This window comes from Labrus mixtus, chromosome 16 (genome assembly GCF_963584025.1).
Source record: "Labrus mixtus chromosome 16, fLabMix1.1, whole genome shotgun sequence".
In the NCBI taxonomy this organism is placed as follows: domain Eukaryota; kingdom Metazoa; phylum Chordata; class Actinopteri; order Labriformes; family Labridae; genus Labrus; species Labrus mixtus.
The window spans coordinates 24,639,694-24,657,297 of NC_083627.1; the positions used below are offsets into that span (position 1 = coordinate 24,639,694).

A 17,604-nucleotide genomic window follows, 5' to 3' on the forward strand; every position below is an offset into this window, starting at 1 on the left:
CAAAAAAAGAAAATATATTCTGGATAAACCATAAGACGTGCAACGGTGATTATGAGTCAAGAGTAGAGTTTTCTTTACTTTAAGATTAAAATAGAAACATCCACTCTGTGCAACATTTTACAATGTAACAAAGCCTACATAGGACTACATACTGGATGCAAAGGATTTTCTTGAACATTGACAGAGTTTGCAATTCCCTGAGATCCCCAGAAGAGGGTGCTGTTTGGCCACAAGAGGAGTTACAGTAGATGAAGGTTTGGGATGAGAACTGATCAAACTGAAAACTTTCAACAAAACAGAGATCCAGTGAATAAACATTGACAATATTGAAACATAGATTTTCTGCGCTAACAGATAGACTGCTTTGTTTATGTATCACGTGGGAAATTAGATAACATGTCAATACATTCACTGAGCAAAAGGGGGGCACATTTCAAGAATTATTTAAGCACCTTTTAGTTCAAAACAGTAAACCGTATTTGAGCGCTGATGATGGCGGTTCGGCTGCACCCCATGTACAGAGGCTAGAGCCCTCCAAGCAGAGGTTCAAGCCCGACCAGTGACTCCTTGTTAGGACAGCAGCCTCTGTTCATGGGTCATGCAAACTCACCACTAGGCCACGAGTGCCCCTTATTATCCCTACATGGTAAATAAAATAGAAATATATCCTTATAAGAGCTGTATTTGAGCACATTAAACAAAAATGACATCATCAAATATCTAATGACTATTTTTCCGTTGTTGAAATTCCCTCTTCTCAGCTCTGCACTTTGATACTGGTTTCACAGTAAACTTAGAAGCTGTTCAATTCCCTTTTTCTCTGTGTGGGATGCAGGGTGGCGTTCATTCTGCTCAGGTGTACTTAAGCAAAAAAGCTAATGTCTTCCTGTCTGCTGCTCTACGAATGACCTCTGACCTTCCCATTTATTCTGTATTGTACAACTCTCCTCCTTCTAAATAAAATACTGTGTCTGTGTTGATTTGCAGTTGTATTTGTGTAAGTGTATTTTTAATGTGTGCACACTGTACATTGTTGGGTTACGTAAAGCCTTAAGCGTTTGTTAATCTCTCACCGTGCAGCTCCACTCATGCCTCGGCTGCAGTGGAAGATAAGTTGTCCTCTGTGTCTCCTGCAGCTTTAAATAAGTTTCCTTTAATCCACAAACTTTGACTTACAGGAAGCAGGGGCTAGATTTAAGAGAGAACACTCACACAATTGTTTTTTTTGTGCTTCTGCTGAACTTCACTAAGAAAACCTCAAAACATTGAAACAGAAAACTGTAGTCATCCGAACAGAATCACAGCACTCTGCAGTTTAATGCTTCAAGGGGAAAAGGTGTAATTTTTATGTCTGACTTTCCTAGTAAATGATAAGTAAACAAATGACAAAATTACACAGGAAGATAAGATTTGCAAATTTTTATGTTGGTCAATAATTGCGTAATCACATAGAAATCAACAGTTAAGGTTGTCTATTAGGACATTGTGACTTACTGACTCCCGAGCTTGGTCTTGTCTCCCAGCCTCAAGGTTATTTGTTCCAACTGAGGATGTCAATCTTTGAAGAATCTCTGAGAACTTAACAAATTTTATGCATAAATGATAAATGGAGCAACAATTAAAATAAGGAGGAAAAAACTATATTTATTAGGTTTTTGCACACTTAAAACTTTAGCTAGTCTAATTCACACTGACCTGCTGGTAACATCTCATATAACAACTGGTATTATGACATTATTTCACCTTAAATCATTAAGAAGAGGAAAGGCTGAAAATTAAACAAATATGAGGAGATATTGAGTTTTTTAAAACTACGGGATGATGTAAGAGGAACTGACTCACACTTGTGACCAGTAATGAAGAAAATCAGATACAGGATAACTGTGATGCTGATTTTATGAAATCATTTTCATAATAAAAAGTTTAATCATGACATTTAAGAATCAATGAAAAAACTTACAGAACAATACCATGAATTTAAAAATGACTGGTAACAGTGAAGATGAGCACTATGGCACAGAGTGTTTTAGAAGGCTTTGATAGCACTTGTGTTTTGCTTCTCCTTCAATCATTCAATTCAAAAGAAAATTGCAGTTCAGTAAAGATACATTTAATGATATCAAGGTGACGTAATATGTTATGGATTTGTCCTGCTGAGTTGTTCCTTACAAATATGTACAACTATTTACTGCCGCAGACATCAGCCCATTATATCTTTATAGTTTTGGTGTTCATGCATGTTATGACAGAACTGTAGAAGACCAACATGTCATCCTCCAGGGCAGGCAAAGTATTTGCAAATTGTTACATGCAGGGGATAATTCTTTTGACTGGCACTCTTAAATACATCTTGACATCTGTCCGTGTTTTTCAGCTCGGTTCCTCCTCTAACAGGGCCTCAGAGGCCGAAGCTGGCAATCATTATAGATGCTTATACAGAGAGAGAGGCAGAGGAAGATCCAGAGCCCCCCCCCCAAGCTTTTAACCTTCCCCCTTTTGTGTGCTCTAATTGTCTTGTTGTTGTTGTATTAAAGTTTATTTTGGGGATTTTTATGCCTTTATTTAGAGATAGGACAGTGGATAGAGTCAGAAATCGGGGAGAGAGAAAGTGGGGAATGACATGAGGTAAAGAAGCCAAATGTCAGATTCGAACCAGGACCGCCCTCCTGGAGGACTACAGCCTCCACACATAGGGCGCACGCACTAACTACTATACTGTACAAGCCCCATTTTTCTTGTTGTTGTGTGTTGTTAAAATTGTTGGCTGGACAAAAACTAACAATCATTAGGAATGCTGGAGAAGCCTCAAGAGTTTTTCACTCCTCCAATGACGAATGTATTCACATACTTTGTGTGACCAGCAGCCTGCAGTTTTCTTCATAAATGCAATAGTTGAAAAAATAACAATGGAAGGAATGTCCAGATCTTTTAAATATTTACAACTTTTAAGGGCAGTATGTCATAAAAAAACACTGTTAATAACAATAACAGTAATAACAGTACAATAAAAATAAAATATAAAGGAACAATGACAACATGACTTATTTCTCACTCACACACACACACACACACACACACACACACACACACACACACACACACACACGCGCACACACACGTGTGAAGTGCTACACAAAAAAACAGACAGAAAGAACAGAAATTGAAGAGAGATTAAAAAATAGGGGATAGTAATAAAATATTAAAAATGATACACACACACACACACACACACACACACAAAACATAGGACCTGCAGGTCTTTATCAATGAAGCATTGCTCAAATCTCATGTGAAAAAATAATATAAAAAGAAACTTAAGAATATTAATTTTACGGTAGATTAAGGAATAATTTAGCAGGTATAATATATGATTGTGATATATATTGTGATGTAAAAATTGTCTTACCTCAAATTAAGACTAAGCATAAAAATAGGAATTTCAAACAAATGCCATTTGTGTTGCATTGCCCTTTAAAAAAAAAATCTGCCTCTGTTGCCTACTTTGTATACCAACGCCAAGACCCCGCCCCTTTATGCAGATCTACCCTGACGTCGGCGGAAGCTAGCGCTACGTCTCTTCTTCCGACAGATATCCCTTTAAAGGCGTATTTAAAGCCCTGGCTTCAGTTGCAGCAGTAGCAGCGGACAACCTATGCAACAAAAGCTTGCTGCAGAACCGAGCAACTGTCCGACCTCTTGAGCGGACAGAAACACGGAGCCGGCGGCTGACACGACCCGGCGAGGTGAGCTCGGTGTTCTAGTTTACACACCGGCGACGACAGGACACGGATATCGAACATTTTCTGTGCACCGTTGATACTGTGCTCCGGCAAGCGCAATACACAGCATCTCAGGTTGCTGCTGCAGAGAGGAGCAGCAGGAGGAGGAGGGGGAGGAGGAGGCAGTTACAGTAGTTTCTGTAGGCCTGTTTCAAAAACAAAAAAGAGGGGAGGCTGGAGGTGACAGCCTGCGATAGGTCAGGATGCATAATGAGGTCTGACTGTTAAGTTGTATTTAATAAGACGAATATGTCTCAATTGTTTTTTTAAATTTAAATCAGGTATATGATGTTTGAAAGCAGAATGGTGGCAGTTTCGGCATTGAGTGGTGTCCATTAGTAGAATTGGCTTCATTTGTTTATGCACTGCACGTTTGTTATAAACCAGGAAGGAGGAGTTTATAACAGTGAATAACACACCTGTGACTGTGGGAAGTTCAAAACAAAGCTGCGTGATAAATGCGTTTGGATTGTGGGCTTGTCAATTTACTTAAAGTTAATATGCACAGGAGTGTCCTGCTCTTTAATAAATATTCTGTTTTCATTGTAATTGGCTGTTGCTGTATCTAAATGTCACCTGTTGTGGATGTGATGCCAGCTACCTGCAGTGTATTTAAGGGTGAACGTTTGTCAATCAGTGGACAGAAAATGTGTCATAAACAGTTTTATTAGTGTGTGTTTTTGCTTTTAACTTAGTGTTTTATGGGAACAAGTTGAAAATGTAGCCTATGCATTTTAGGCTGTTGTTTAGGTGAGCAATTAGAGATGCCTCTTTCTGTTGTGCTTTGCAAATTACAGGCCATTTTTCAGAAGTATGATTAAAGATAATGTTAATAGTGATAAATTGCAGTGGTCTAAATGTCGGTGCTCCTCCGACTTTTGCTTTCCAAACACATGAAGAAAACCTAATTTCATTGAGCTTAGGAGACAAGAACCTTCTCCAACCTTCTTTTGGTTTTTATTTTCGGATTTATTTCAGATATCAAACACATTTCGGTGATTCTGAGTACAACTGTTGTTAATAATGAATATCAACTTTGGACTTCTTCGGCTCCATCCGTTTACTGATTCAAAGGGAGAGCAATTGCAGAGGCTTTTCTTGTTCTGCGCTTTTGTCATGTCTTCAACGTTTTGGTTTATTGTCTTGCTTGTTTATTCCAATGCATGTGTACTTATTTTAATGTTTAGTGTAATGCAACATTCTGTGTTTCTGTTTGCATAGTGCTGATTTGATGGGCTCATTTAAATGTAAAGTGTAAACAGGGTCTATTTGCTTTGTTTGTTTCAGGTACGACTGCAGGGCTAAAGATTGCAGCCTGGACTAAAACGAAGACGTCTCAACGACATTTATGAAGCTTTCAAGGCCTTTTGGTGAGTCTAAAATACACACACACAAGCTCTTAGGCAAGAGTGACCATCACTTTATTTAGTGCATTATAAAGGTTTTCTGTGTCTGTTGTTGGGTGTTTTGGTCAGCATCGCAAAGCTCCAAATATTAAAATAGTATGCATACACAAACACAATCTTTACATAAAAAAAAAAAAAGGTGTCAGCATCTTGTTTTTCCCCATCATGTGGCCTTTGTGGGTTTCAGTTTTCATGGTTGAGACCTTCTGATTCAGCTGAAGTGAAAGCAATCGACTTCCTCTAGATGAAATGTTTGCTGACTATCAACTGGTGCTGAGTCAGCATCGTGTTATTACCAGCCCCCCCCCCCCCCCCCCCCCCCCCCCCACACACACACACACACACACATACTGCGCAAGTATGTAGCCAGACAAGACTGGTCACATGCAGACAGTCACATGAACAGATACTCACTCACACAGATGTAATGCAAATAGATCATACATCCTTTAATGTATACATTCACATGGAAAGACTACATTATTATTATGGAGACCATTGCTTTCAGAGCTGGATTATATATATACTAGAGTCTCTTAATCCATCCATAGAAAGAAACACACACACACACACACACACAAGCAGTCTTTGAATTGGGGCGCAGACACACACAAACACTAAGCCTACAAGGTCAGTCACTTTAAATATTCAAATGATCTTCAGCATGTTGTCAGGCTGCTGCTGAATGCTGTGCAGCAGGTTACTGACCATTACCCAGATTCGTTAGGTAATTGATTTCGACACTCCATGCAGGATCTTGAGAGTCTCAGTGAAAGCACACGCAAAAGACGGGTTCCTTTAAACAAGAAGGTATCTTGCTTTCAAGCCATTTTATTGTGCAACCTTGACATTTTTACAGAACTGATCAACAAAGGTCACGCAATTTCTCTCAATGACACAAAGTAAAGATGGAGTTAAACTAAAATGAGTCTGTTGAAGTAATCCGAAAACCCCCATGGACGAAATTTGAACAACAACAGCACTGTTAAAGAAAAGGGGAAATTTTGGGGAGAAATTAAATTTTTTTTTTCTTATCTGCAGTATAAAATGAGAAAATGTCCAACCCCTCATCTGTAACTAAGACAAAAGAGCCAGCACTAGATTGCCTTAGCTTAGCACAAATACATGAAACTGTAGACTATATGTAAGTGGTTAAAGCTGCAGTGACATTACCAAAAAATATTCAAACGACCAATCAGAGGCCTTCTTAGATTCTAGAAACCAAAGGTCAAGTTTGGTGTCTCAATAGATGAGGTAAAATGTAGCAGGCACATGCCAACAACAGCCATGACAGTCATGCATAACTTAAATCAATGTAATGTAAATAGACCCATTTTGTATATATTTATTCAAAACCACACCCTGCACTGATTATTTAATGTAAAAGGAGGTTTACTTTAACACATACAAACAATTTCTGTATCAAATGTAAATTTCATTTCATTTCTGTTATGAAGTTGGGCTTCTTGATTTGGCATTTTTAATCTATTAGTATTGAAGTTTTCTAAGCACAATGCAGCTCCCCCTTATGTTTAAAAACACACAATTTGGCTAAATTCACTTGAATTTAAAGCTCTACTGCCTGCCTGTAGTCCTTTTTCAGCATGTTTACATTTCTCTGTCCGTCACACAAACATACACACACACACACAGCTGATCTGGCTTTGTATCCTGAATCCTGATCCTGTGTGTAGATAACCCACTTCCTTAGGAAAGAAAAGAGAGAGCAGTTATGGTTTCCCACCTCTGATCGTAGAGCAAGACTGTGTGTTTATGTGTGTGTGTTTGTCGTCTCACTTACATCGCTGCCATCAATAGCCCGCCTTATCTCTACCAGATCTTACACACACACACACACACACACACACACACACACACACACACACACACACACACGTTTCAAGTTCGTAATTCAAGTTCAAGTTGAGTAGAAAACATGACAGGTCAGTGGTCTGTACACATATTTCTTTTTAATGTTTTCTGGAGCCTAAAGACAGTTGTGTTGGTATGTAAATATGTTTGATTTGATTTTAACTTCTATTTTTATTTTTAATAATTGTATTCCCATCCCCTGTTTTCTGGAGCTGCTGTAATGCACAAATGTCCCCCACGGGGGATCAATAAAGTTTATCTTTATCTTTTATCTTTATCTTTATGTCTTGATAAAGTGTACAATACTGCATGCTTTGCTGGTTATTTTTCAAATGGTGCACGACTGTTATCAAAGAAAGTACGAGATGGCTGTGCTGTGTTTTGCCCTGACTTTGAGTTAGAGGAAACACACACACACACACACTCTACAACACTAGCATACATACAGATGTAACACCAGAGATTGTCAATAAAACAAAACACCTTCTAAAAATCGTCTGTCCACTTCAGTTGCCTGCTCACCTGTCGACTCTCCTCTTTTCCGTCTCTGTCTTTAAGACTTCTTCCTTTGTCTGTGTTCACGTCTCTTTGCCTCTTCATTTCTATAGTTTATTTCAGGTGTTTCAAACTCCATTGAGTTTGTAGCAGTAAGAAAAAAACAGAATCTTTAACAATGGGGCTAATCATGGCAGGTGGCGCAGTTAAAAATGTTTTCCCCAAGTTAACAAGCCAACAGCACCTTTGATGTAAACTCTGTCTGTCTTCCTCTGCATATTTAGATCTCTCTTTATCTGATAACTACTTCTTATAAGATAAACTCCATCTGTTGAAGATCATTTAAAGGGAGTAAAGGCTCTGAAACAGGTTCTAAATGACCTTGTTGTGAGATTGTTTTGTCAACCTTTAAGACGCCTTAGCCAATATCAAGCATTAGTTCCAAAACTTCCCAGAACAAAAGGGAGCATTCAAAACTCCCTTTTTGCGTTACAGAAGTAACCCCTTTCATCATAGTTTTCAGCTTTGACCTGTTTGACCACGAATGGTCGACATTACTCATGGATATTATAAAATTATATGGAAATCTTTTCCTAAAACCTTGTTTACACTGGAATCTTTTTTATTCCTCCCCATCATTCACTGCTAAATTTGCAGCTAGAGGTCAGCTATGGTCTAAGATTACTTAATGCCGGAAACAAGTGGCCAATATCAGACATTTAGTACTGTTGTATACTCTTGTAAAACTTCTTGTAAAAAGTCTACTTCTTGCTGTCAGAGGAGAACAATGAGCTGGCATTTGACCCCTTTTGTTTTTCTGCTGATTTAGGAGGTGTGAAATCCTGCTCAAAGATCACTTCATTATCTCAGAGAATAAAGAAGGAATGGAGCCAGATTTGCAAAGCCATGACCACTGACAAATCTTGACCTTTAAAATCACTCTCCAAGTGTGAATATGTGCAAAAGTAGCAGTAAATATGACTGCCCTGCTCAAGGTCACTGTATCATTTTTTCCCAGGCAGAGATTGCGACCAGCAGCCAGATGTTTTTTGCAGAGGTGCCATTGAAGTTTTAAGCTATATTATAAATGCACCAAAACGTTATGGTGAAGGGGGACATATTTTTCCTTCGAGCCCGACTGAACTCGGATAGCATGAAAAGCTTGAACAAATTTGGCCTCACCACACTTCTGAGCTGTCTGGCCTCCGCTGCCTGTGGCTGACTTTAATACCTCATCAGCGAGCTCTGTTCAGGAGTGAGACATCAACACTCAAAGCCAGCCAAACTGCAGAACGTCATCAGAGTTTCCATCTCAAAAGTTTTGCCCAAAGTCATTTCAAGTTTGAGATACAAAAATAAATCTTTGCTTGTAATGCAAGACATCTTATTTGGTTTTCATCCAATCACTGTTCCCATCTTCTCTGACTCATCCTGAGCCGTAAATGTCTGGGGACAAGCTGATGTCCCGCCTTCCAATTAAATAGCCAAGAGCTGAGTGGATGCCAGATATGACTGGCAGAGAGTCAGATTTGTTCATCCGGGGCATCTTGGTGTTATTTTTACCACATCATGATGCCTTTGATTTCAAATGCGTGTAGAGTAATAATGTAAATGAAATCCAATATCGTAGTTCTGTTACGTAAATTGTTATGTTTTCCATCACTAATCAAGCAGAGTGAGTACTTAAAATATAAAAGCACTTAATCACATTGATACAAAAACATACAGAATTAGCATATTATCATAAATTAACCTTGATTAACATTGTGGCCCTGCTTTACTTTTCATCTCCTCTGGTCTCTTGTACTAATTTCGTACCTCCTTTCACATTCAAGAACTACTCAAATCTGGGAGAAAATAGTTCAAAATGTTATTTTGGTTCTAATAAAACAAATTATCATACTGTGTGCAACGGACAATAAATTTAAAGGTATTTCAAGGCTACAATCGTCAGTTACTGTTCAAAGTGTTTGGTTAAACGACTAAACAGGTTCTATATAACCTTGCCAAACTACTTATAATGCATTGGGTTATCAAGAAAAGAACACTTCTAAATGTAAAGATATGCAGTTTATATCACAGAAAGCAGTGAAAACCAACAAGAATTCAAATATCAGAAACTGAAACCACCGATTTCATGGCATGTTTGCTTAAAACCCTTAAGATCACAGATTATCAAAATTAGTCGGTAATTCATTCTCTGCTGTTTCAGTTTAAAGTAAACATGTTAAAAGGGCTGCACCGCCTCAGAAGGGCACTAAAGACAGACAGGTAGTCAGGTATCCAGGGTGAAAGAGGAGAGACGATCGCTGGCTGTGAGCCAGTAATGTCATTAACACTGTTAGTAATACTGCACTCTAAGTAATGGACACACACTGTGCCTGCTAGAGAAGAAGAACATGGCATCCTTTTACATATTTTTTAAGTTGATTTATTACAAAAGCAGATGAAAAATGTGACACTGTACAGATGCTTAGTTACACAACTGGTGGTCACAGTCAGTTAAAGTGGCATTAGGTTTACTGTCTGATGCCTCAGTCTGCAAACTGGAACAGCAGTTTTCATTCAAAACGTTTGTTCCTCTTTCTTACTTCCCGGCTCTGTTAGTCTTATTATGAGGTTGTTTTGTCACTTTATGGGATCAAGTGTGGCCTCCCAAATTTGAATATGTGCACACTAATGGTGCTTTGAAGCTCCAGGGTTCGGTTTAAATAATACACGCAGTGATTTTAATTTTCCCTACATGTTTGTTTGATGCTGTTGATGGAGAAATTTTATATCATCCCTGAGTAATGAGTCACCAGGAAACATTCCTGGTGCCAGATTCAATCACAACATGATGCTGCAGATCAAAAATGTGTTTATAAAGTAATGCCCACTTGAGTTTTATCTGAAGGTAGATTCAACACCTAATCTGCCATTTTTCTGATTTTAAGCTGAAGACTGTTTCTTGGAACGTCAACAAAATTGCTGACATGACTCCTTGAAATACACATCCTTTTTCTTTGGTATGCCGAAACCGAAGCATCTTGGCTTTTTTAACCCTGTAAATTCCCTGATTGTTAAAGTTTAGGTGACATCATGTTTTTAATGTTTCAGTTCATGTTTTAATACTTAGCTTTGCATTAACAGTAAGATGAGTATTGATATTAATGATACTGGCTCTTGTTTTGGGAAATAACATCATTAGGAATAATGCAAATTAACACAGATTGGTCTGGAATGAATCTGAAAATGGGTAGATTAGCATAGAAGGGGTTAACCAGGTACTGTTAAATGTATTTCCTTATTTATTTAAAAGTAGGGACAGTGCACATTAATGAACATAAACATGTAAATATGCCAGATTGTAGCCATAGACTAAACCAACTGTAGTTCCTTGGCAGGTTGGTGGTACACATGTTAACACATTTACATAAATCTACAATGACAAAAAAACAAAAAAAACAACAAGTAATGACCAAACAACATCATAAACTGTACATTAGTTGAGAGAGACACATTTATACAAGCTTAAAACGTGGTTGTGTGATGTTGTTCTAACCAAACCAGGATAAAGTGACCTTCAGAGTTAAAGTGCTTAAAGTGCATGCTACGGGGCATAAAGTGCTGGAGGATTAAAGTGCAAAAGTGCTGGAGTATTGCACATGATTATGAGGTACTCATGTAGATTGCAAAATTGCCCTTGAAGCCTGAAACTTGAAAGTGCTGGTGTGATTGCACATCGCCCTATTGCTCCAAGTTTGCACATATAGACTATTGCACAAGGGTTAGTATACATGCTGTGTTTGTGTACACAGTATTGCACTAATTAAAAACAGATTTTTAGACATGGTCACAGATCTGGTTTGTTCTGAGCTACAGCTCCAGATGACCCTTGAGAGTGAGTAAGCTGTTCCATAACGTGCTCCCTTTGAAGGACAAAACATTTTGACCAATCGTGGATGGTAAGGGCAACCTCTCAGTCACCTCTAACAGTGACTCTAGTGGTTGTAGATGAAGAGTTACTGATAGCTTTCTGTTTGATGTAATCATTTAGTGGGGGTGGAGCCTGCCAATTAAGGACTGTATTCATCCTACAGGCAGTTTTGAACTCTAAAGGAAGTTGTCAAAGTTTAATAGCTTGTACTTTAGAGGGATGTTACAATGGTGATATGAGAAGGGTTTGTTGTCTAATTTCCAATGCTTTTTTTTATACAAGGATTGACTTGCTGTCTGTTTGAAGCCAAGTTATGCCATTATATGGCACATTTTAAGACATTTCTTTAAATAACCAATGGATGTAATGAATGCTTATGATCCTGTAACTTTTCAAAGTACCAGCTGTGTGTGAAATATGTGACTTGGTGGTAATGTCTAACTGAAATATTGGGTAATAAAATGTGGACAGTTCCAATTGGGAGGGAAGTCATTCCTATGACCTTAGCCTTCTGTATTGACATGAATGTTATCTACTCTATATTGATTTCTTGTCTTGTTGTTCTAGTTTATAGACTGTTGTCACCAAACAATGCTTACCAAAAATCCAGATTTTCTTTTAGTTGAGTCTGTTCATGCATGCCCTCAAGTTAATATGGTCCAAACCCCCACTGGCACACATCTACTGTTGTGTTGCCAATTTCCAGACAGACACTGTTTGTGTGCAGCGTATGGAGAATGTCTGCAGGAGTGTTAAGCTGGGAGTATGGTGAGATTTTTGGTCAGAGTTTGGTTTGTATCATAAACACAGCTAAACTTCTTCCATGTGTCAGTCCTCATTCCTCTCCTGCCCTGACAGAAAAACAACAAGGAGAGAAACAAAACAAAGGAATAAACTTTCATTGCTTGTCCTGTTGAAAAGTTTCTCGTAGAAACTTTCATTAGTTATGGGCGTGGTTTTTGTTTTTACCAGCTTGACAACAGGAAATTATAATGAACAAGATGTTCCTCTGTGGTAAAAGCAGAGCCAAAGAGTTACTTAAAATGTTACTTCTATCATAGCAAATATACAGTATGTATTTCTGTATCATCACTGCTGCAGGCCAGGTCATCTTTATTTAAATTAAATGCATATTTGATGATTTGTCTTATAATGTTGAAAATCAACACATTCTTGTGTTTGTTTGAGTGAGAGAGATGCAGGTCAAACCGATTGGTGCTGTTGATTTCAGTTAGTCTTTATCAGCATCGAGCGTGTGTGTGTGTGTGTTTGCGTGTGTAAACTCGACTGTGGAATATTCCATTTTTGGGCGGGGTTAAACCATCTTGAAGTCTTGTTCGTTCCTGAAGAAGTCTCTGCATGCTATGATAAATATTTTGGCTTGTTTTCAAACCTGCTGCTGCGGAGAACAACAACTCCACATTGGTGTTTAGCTGCTTCACATTGACTCATGTGGTGAGATGTGAGGGTGTTGTTTGGAGCTGACTTAGAGACAGGTTTAATGTTGTTATATCAATGAGAAAGAGGCATGTGAATGACTGTGTTTGTTCAAACATATGGCTAGTAGAAAGAAAACCAAACAAACCCACACATATCAAGATACATAAAGGAGATTTGCATCGCACCCCTTTACCCCTATTTGAATTATTTTATTATTTTATCCTGTTTTACCTTTTGGTTAAAGCCTAAAGAAGGAGGCTATCCAACACACAGTCCCTCTGTTAGACAGGATGCAGGTGGTGGGGTGCAGTAATGTGATGTTTGGTAAGGGGTACTGTAGTCAAAGGGGGCACATAAGAGGTTGGAGTTGGTGAATTACATCTGTGTGTGTGTGTGTGTGTGTGTGTGTGTGTGTGTGTGTGTGTGTGTGTGTGTGTGTGTGTGTGTGTGTGTGTGTGTGTGTGTGTGTGTGTGTGTGTGTGTGTGTGTGTGTGTGTGTGTGTGTGTGTGTGTGTGTGTGTGTGTGTGTGTGTGTGTGTGTGTGTGTGTGTGTGTGTGTGTGTGTGTGTGTGTGTGTGTGTGTGTGTGTGTGTGTGTGTGTGTGTGTGTGTGTGTGTGTGTGTGTGTGTGTGTGTGTGTGTGTGTGTGTGTGTGTGTGTGTGTGTGTGTGTGTGTGTGTGTGTGTGTGTGTGTGTGTGTGGTTATGTGGTGAGGACGATACACAGCCAGTAACGTGACTCCGGGGTAGAAGTAGGCCAAGGCTGCTTGTCAGCAACTTGTCAAAACCTCAATGTATGATCTCTCATCAAACAGTCAGACTTGCAGGAGGTAATACGGCTTTTAAACATCAAAGGTCTATGCTAATGCAGGTTGGCATGCTTCAGTTTTTATGAGAAAGCTTAAGGGTTAATAGATTTTTTTAAAACTTGTTTAAATATACACTAAATACAACATTGACATTAACTGTCTAGACTTGTTCAGATCAGAAGTCAGTGGATTCAAATAACAGTTTTTGCGTGTCTGGCCTCTATTTCAACACAGTTAAAGTTTATCATACTGTAATACTTTTGTAAATACAGGAGTATTACTAAATAAGTCTCTGGTCTCCACCTTGACTGAGTCTGAACAGACACTTTTCCTGCTTCAGCACATTGATGCTTATTTTGCTAAAGCTACAACATTAGCTAATGAAAGTATAATGTAGCATAAAAATGATCTAACTAGCAATAGGACCAATAATCAGAACACTAAATCTAAGAGTCAGTGTCGTTTTGTCTTTTTGTTGGTTTAGCTAGCTGTTTTTTGCTCTTGGTGTGAACTGACTTCCGCCTGTGAGTGATAACCAGCTAGCCTATTAGCCAGCTGTGCTAAAAATAAACACAAGGATGACTGGGCTATTAGTGGCTTCAGCGTCCTCTTCTGTCCTTTCGTGTCTTCAACTTTGCTAGTGTTATGCTAGCTTGGCTAACAAATTTCTTGAAACCTAAGAATAGAGCTGAGCCACTTGCATTTTGAGCTTTGGGCCTCTTTACCTGAAGAAGACTTCAGGTGACATAACACGCTAACACCACCAGCACCATTTTCTACAAGAAACTCAAGTTGTTTCTCAGGAATTCACTTTTTTTTGGAGGGGGGGGGGGGGGGGGGTGATTAACCATATAGTAGCCTTTTATTGAACCTTAAACAAAAGATTCTTGTTGATGTTGTTTGTATTTTTCACCCTTGTCAGTATCAAAATAACAAACACAATGTGATAAAATTGGCCACTCAGTATGGCTTCCAGTTGGCAAGTCTTTGCTTTAATATTGTGCTAAAGTTAAGGTTGCTTGTTAGCTCTGTGTTGTTCTTCATCACCCTAAAATATATTGAATGATTTACCTTCTTAATTTACATTTCAACCTCTTTTTACTGTTGTTTCTGGCAGTTCAGTCCATTAGTGTCTAATTGCACTCGTACAGGTGCTTCAAAATGCTTAAATCTACTTTATTAAAGTGCTTTTCCTTTTTGTATTTCATTTGTCACAACAGAGTGGTGACTTTAGGGTTCATGTTTTGCATAATGAAGTGCAGTATAGGCTGCATTTCAAAACCAGGTGGTTCACTTGTCATTATGGTGCCGGAGGTATACATGCCTCAATGTTATTTATTGCAAGTTGTCTTGTTGAAGTTGCTGAACCTGTAGGGTGAAGGATTGAGCTGTCATGAACGAAAACACAGAAACATTGTGGGTGTTTGTCATTTAATCTGTCACGGTAGATTAAGTTTAAATCAAGCCAAGACATTTAATTTGTTTTCAAGGAAAGGGTGAGATTGAAGGTTACGTCACAGGGGAAAAACCTCACAGGGGGAGGTGTGTCTGAAGGTTTTATTATGTAGATGCATTTGTCTGTGAGTGTATATATTTGAACAGCAGGTATATTACATCACATACATACCAGCCAGTATATTAATATAAGCCCAGTGCTATGAGTAAGGGATTTGTTATTGATGCTTGTGCACGTTGATACACATGTGCTCCCCCCTGCCCTCTGCACTGCAGCAGCACTGCACCATAATTCACACATACAGCCCCCCCTTCCTCTCTCTCTCTTGTACTTATCCATGCCATCTGCTTCCCAAAGCTGGGAATATGTTCATCTTTCAGTGGAATATCTTCCACAGCAAGGGAATGTTAAGTGTTAATGTGCTTGTGTTTTTTTGCTGGGGAGTGTGTGTATTTACATGTCTCTGTGGTTTTAGATGTCCCAGTAGTTTCTTATCTGCTGCCAAGTGTGTGTGTGTGTGTGTGTGTGTGTGTGTGTGTGTGTGTGTGTGTGTGTGTGTGTGTGTGTGTGTGTGTGTGTGTGTGTGTGTGTGTGTGTGTGTGTGTGTGTGTGTGTGTGTGTGTGTGTGTGTGTGTGTGTGTGTGTGTGTGTGTGTGTGTGTGTGTGTGTGTGTGTGTGTGTGTGTGTGTGTGTGTGTGTGTAAGGTAATGAGCAGACTACAGTCAGACTCAGCTAAACATGATAGATGCAAAAAAAAATTCTAATAAGCACATTAACATCCTCACATAGTACACGTATAGATACATATATATATATATATATACCATAACATTTATTAGTGATGCAAGCCAAAAAAATGCTTATTAAACATACAAATAAAGTGACACAAGTGTATGGAAGTTAGCTTCTTTTATGCACCATGAGAATAATTAACTGAAATGATCATTAATAAATTTGCTTTAAATTAGACATTAAATCCTGTCTATTTCATCCTAAAATGTGCCAACATATCTTTTCTACCTAAAGAGATAATTCTGATTTTGTGGGTAATTTCATCCACATATGATCCAAATCACAGCAAATACAGCAATGTATCAGGTCATCAGTCTGTTTTGACTTTAAAGAGTTATCTAGTGTCTCTAGCTTTAAGTTGTATTTAAATTGACACTTTATATTTAGGTTAACATGTTTCGTCTACCTGCACTGTTGTTAATGTACTGCTCTGTGTGCCTTTGAATTGCCCCCCGGGGACAAATAAAGTTTTTTGAATTAAATTGAATTGTTGCAGTAACATAATACTCCTTTTCTTTATTATCACTGTCTGTCACTCTTTTTTCTTATTCTCTCTGTCTCTCACGCACACACAAATAGAAACAAACATCCATAGGCTCCAGCAGTATGTGAACTTGACACTGAGGTCATTAGGCTTGTAATCTATATCCAGCTCTGTATGGGTCAATGCTGTTGTGCGTCATGTTCACAGTGTTCACGTGCCTCACTTGTGTGTTGACACCAAAAAAATCATGTCCAGAGACAAGCTGCTGGACTAGTGATGGAGGTTTAGAGGTCTGTATACCATCAGTATTACCTAATCCCATTCATACACATTCACATTGAGTTCCTAAATTCACAAATTGGGGCTAAGTGTCTTGCCCAAGGACACATTGGACATGTGGGTGCAGGAGCTGGGATTCAAACCCCGAAACCTCTGCTTATTGGGAGACAACCAACTCTACAGGAAATGTTTGATTTTTCATCTCCTTGATGATCTGGATTGATAGTAGCCATTGATTGATCTATCCACCTGGCATTAAAACGTTTCTTTGGTTTTCCAATAACAAGTGGACAACTACTGGGCATACTTCAAGACTTCATCTAAAACGAATCTCCATGTATTTTGACTCACCACTTAAGAATAGGTCTTACTTGTTTGGCTCTTTATGCAGGTAAACATGCCCATTACAGTTTATCTCTTTGTAAATAACAAATGCATTGTGGGATTTAACCGATAGCCCAATGGGAATCTGGCTGCACTTAGCAAGTTAGAATTCATTTTTCTTGTTATTGTTGCTTCTTCTTGTTGTTTTGCAGTTTAATATGACATGATCAGCCTGCTCAAAGAATATAGCTGTGAGCCAACTCCAGAGGGGGTCTTAGCAATCAGAGAAAGTGTTCTTAATGGGTCCCATACTAAGAGCTGAGAACTGATAGGATCAACAGGTAGTCCAGATAATTCAAGGCATAGACTGGGCCTAACTGACATAACACATTACTGTCTGATCTGCTGCCTTCTTTAGATTTAAAAAGAAACCGCTTTTCTTATTTTTTGACTAGGCAGCCACCACTCGTCAAGTTTTGATTGGCTTTGTATCGGCTGTGTCTAAAGTCAGGAATGAGCTCTGCTTGCTTTTTTCCTCAAAAATGTTAAGT

At 38.7% G+C, this 17,604-nt stretch overlaps 1 protein-coding gene and 1 long non-coding RNA gene across 3 annotated transcripts in view; one reads left to right on the forward strand and one right to left on the reverse strand.

The window, feature by feature from the left end:
• Nucleotides 1–143: 143 nt before the first annotated feature.
• LOC132991341 (uncharacterized) lies at nucleotides 144–3,618 on the reverse strand. Of its 2 annotated transcripts, XR_009676174.1 has the most exons (4): nucleotides 3,407–3,618; nucleotides 1,495–1,578; nucleotides 1,074–1,188; nucleotides 144–639 (listed from the first exon to the last, which is right to left on the reverse strand). It is a non-coding gene; the product is annotated as an uncharacterized LOC132991341 (long non-coding RNA). The 2 variants fall into 2 exon arrangements; XR_009676173.1 differs by having other exon boundaries at nucleotides 1,495–3,618.
• Nucleotides 3,605–17,604, forward strand: part of LOC132991340 (solute carrier family 45 member 4) — a 52,274-nt gene continuing 38,274 nt past the window's right edge. Inside the window, exons 1-2 of the mRNA XM_061060086.1 lie at nucleotides 3,605–3,743; nucleotides 5,067–5,149. The gene's annotated coding sequence lies outside the window, so the exon portion shown is untranslated. The remainder of the gene's footprint in view (nucleotides 3,744–5,066; nucleotides 5,150–17,604) is intronic.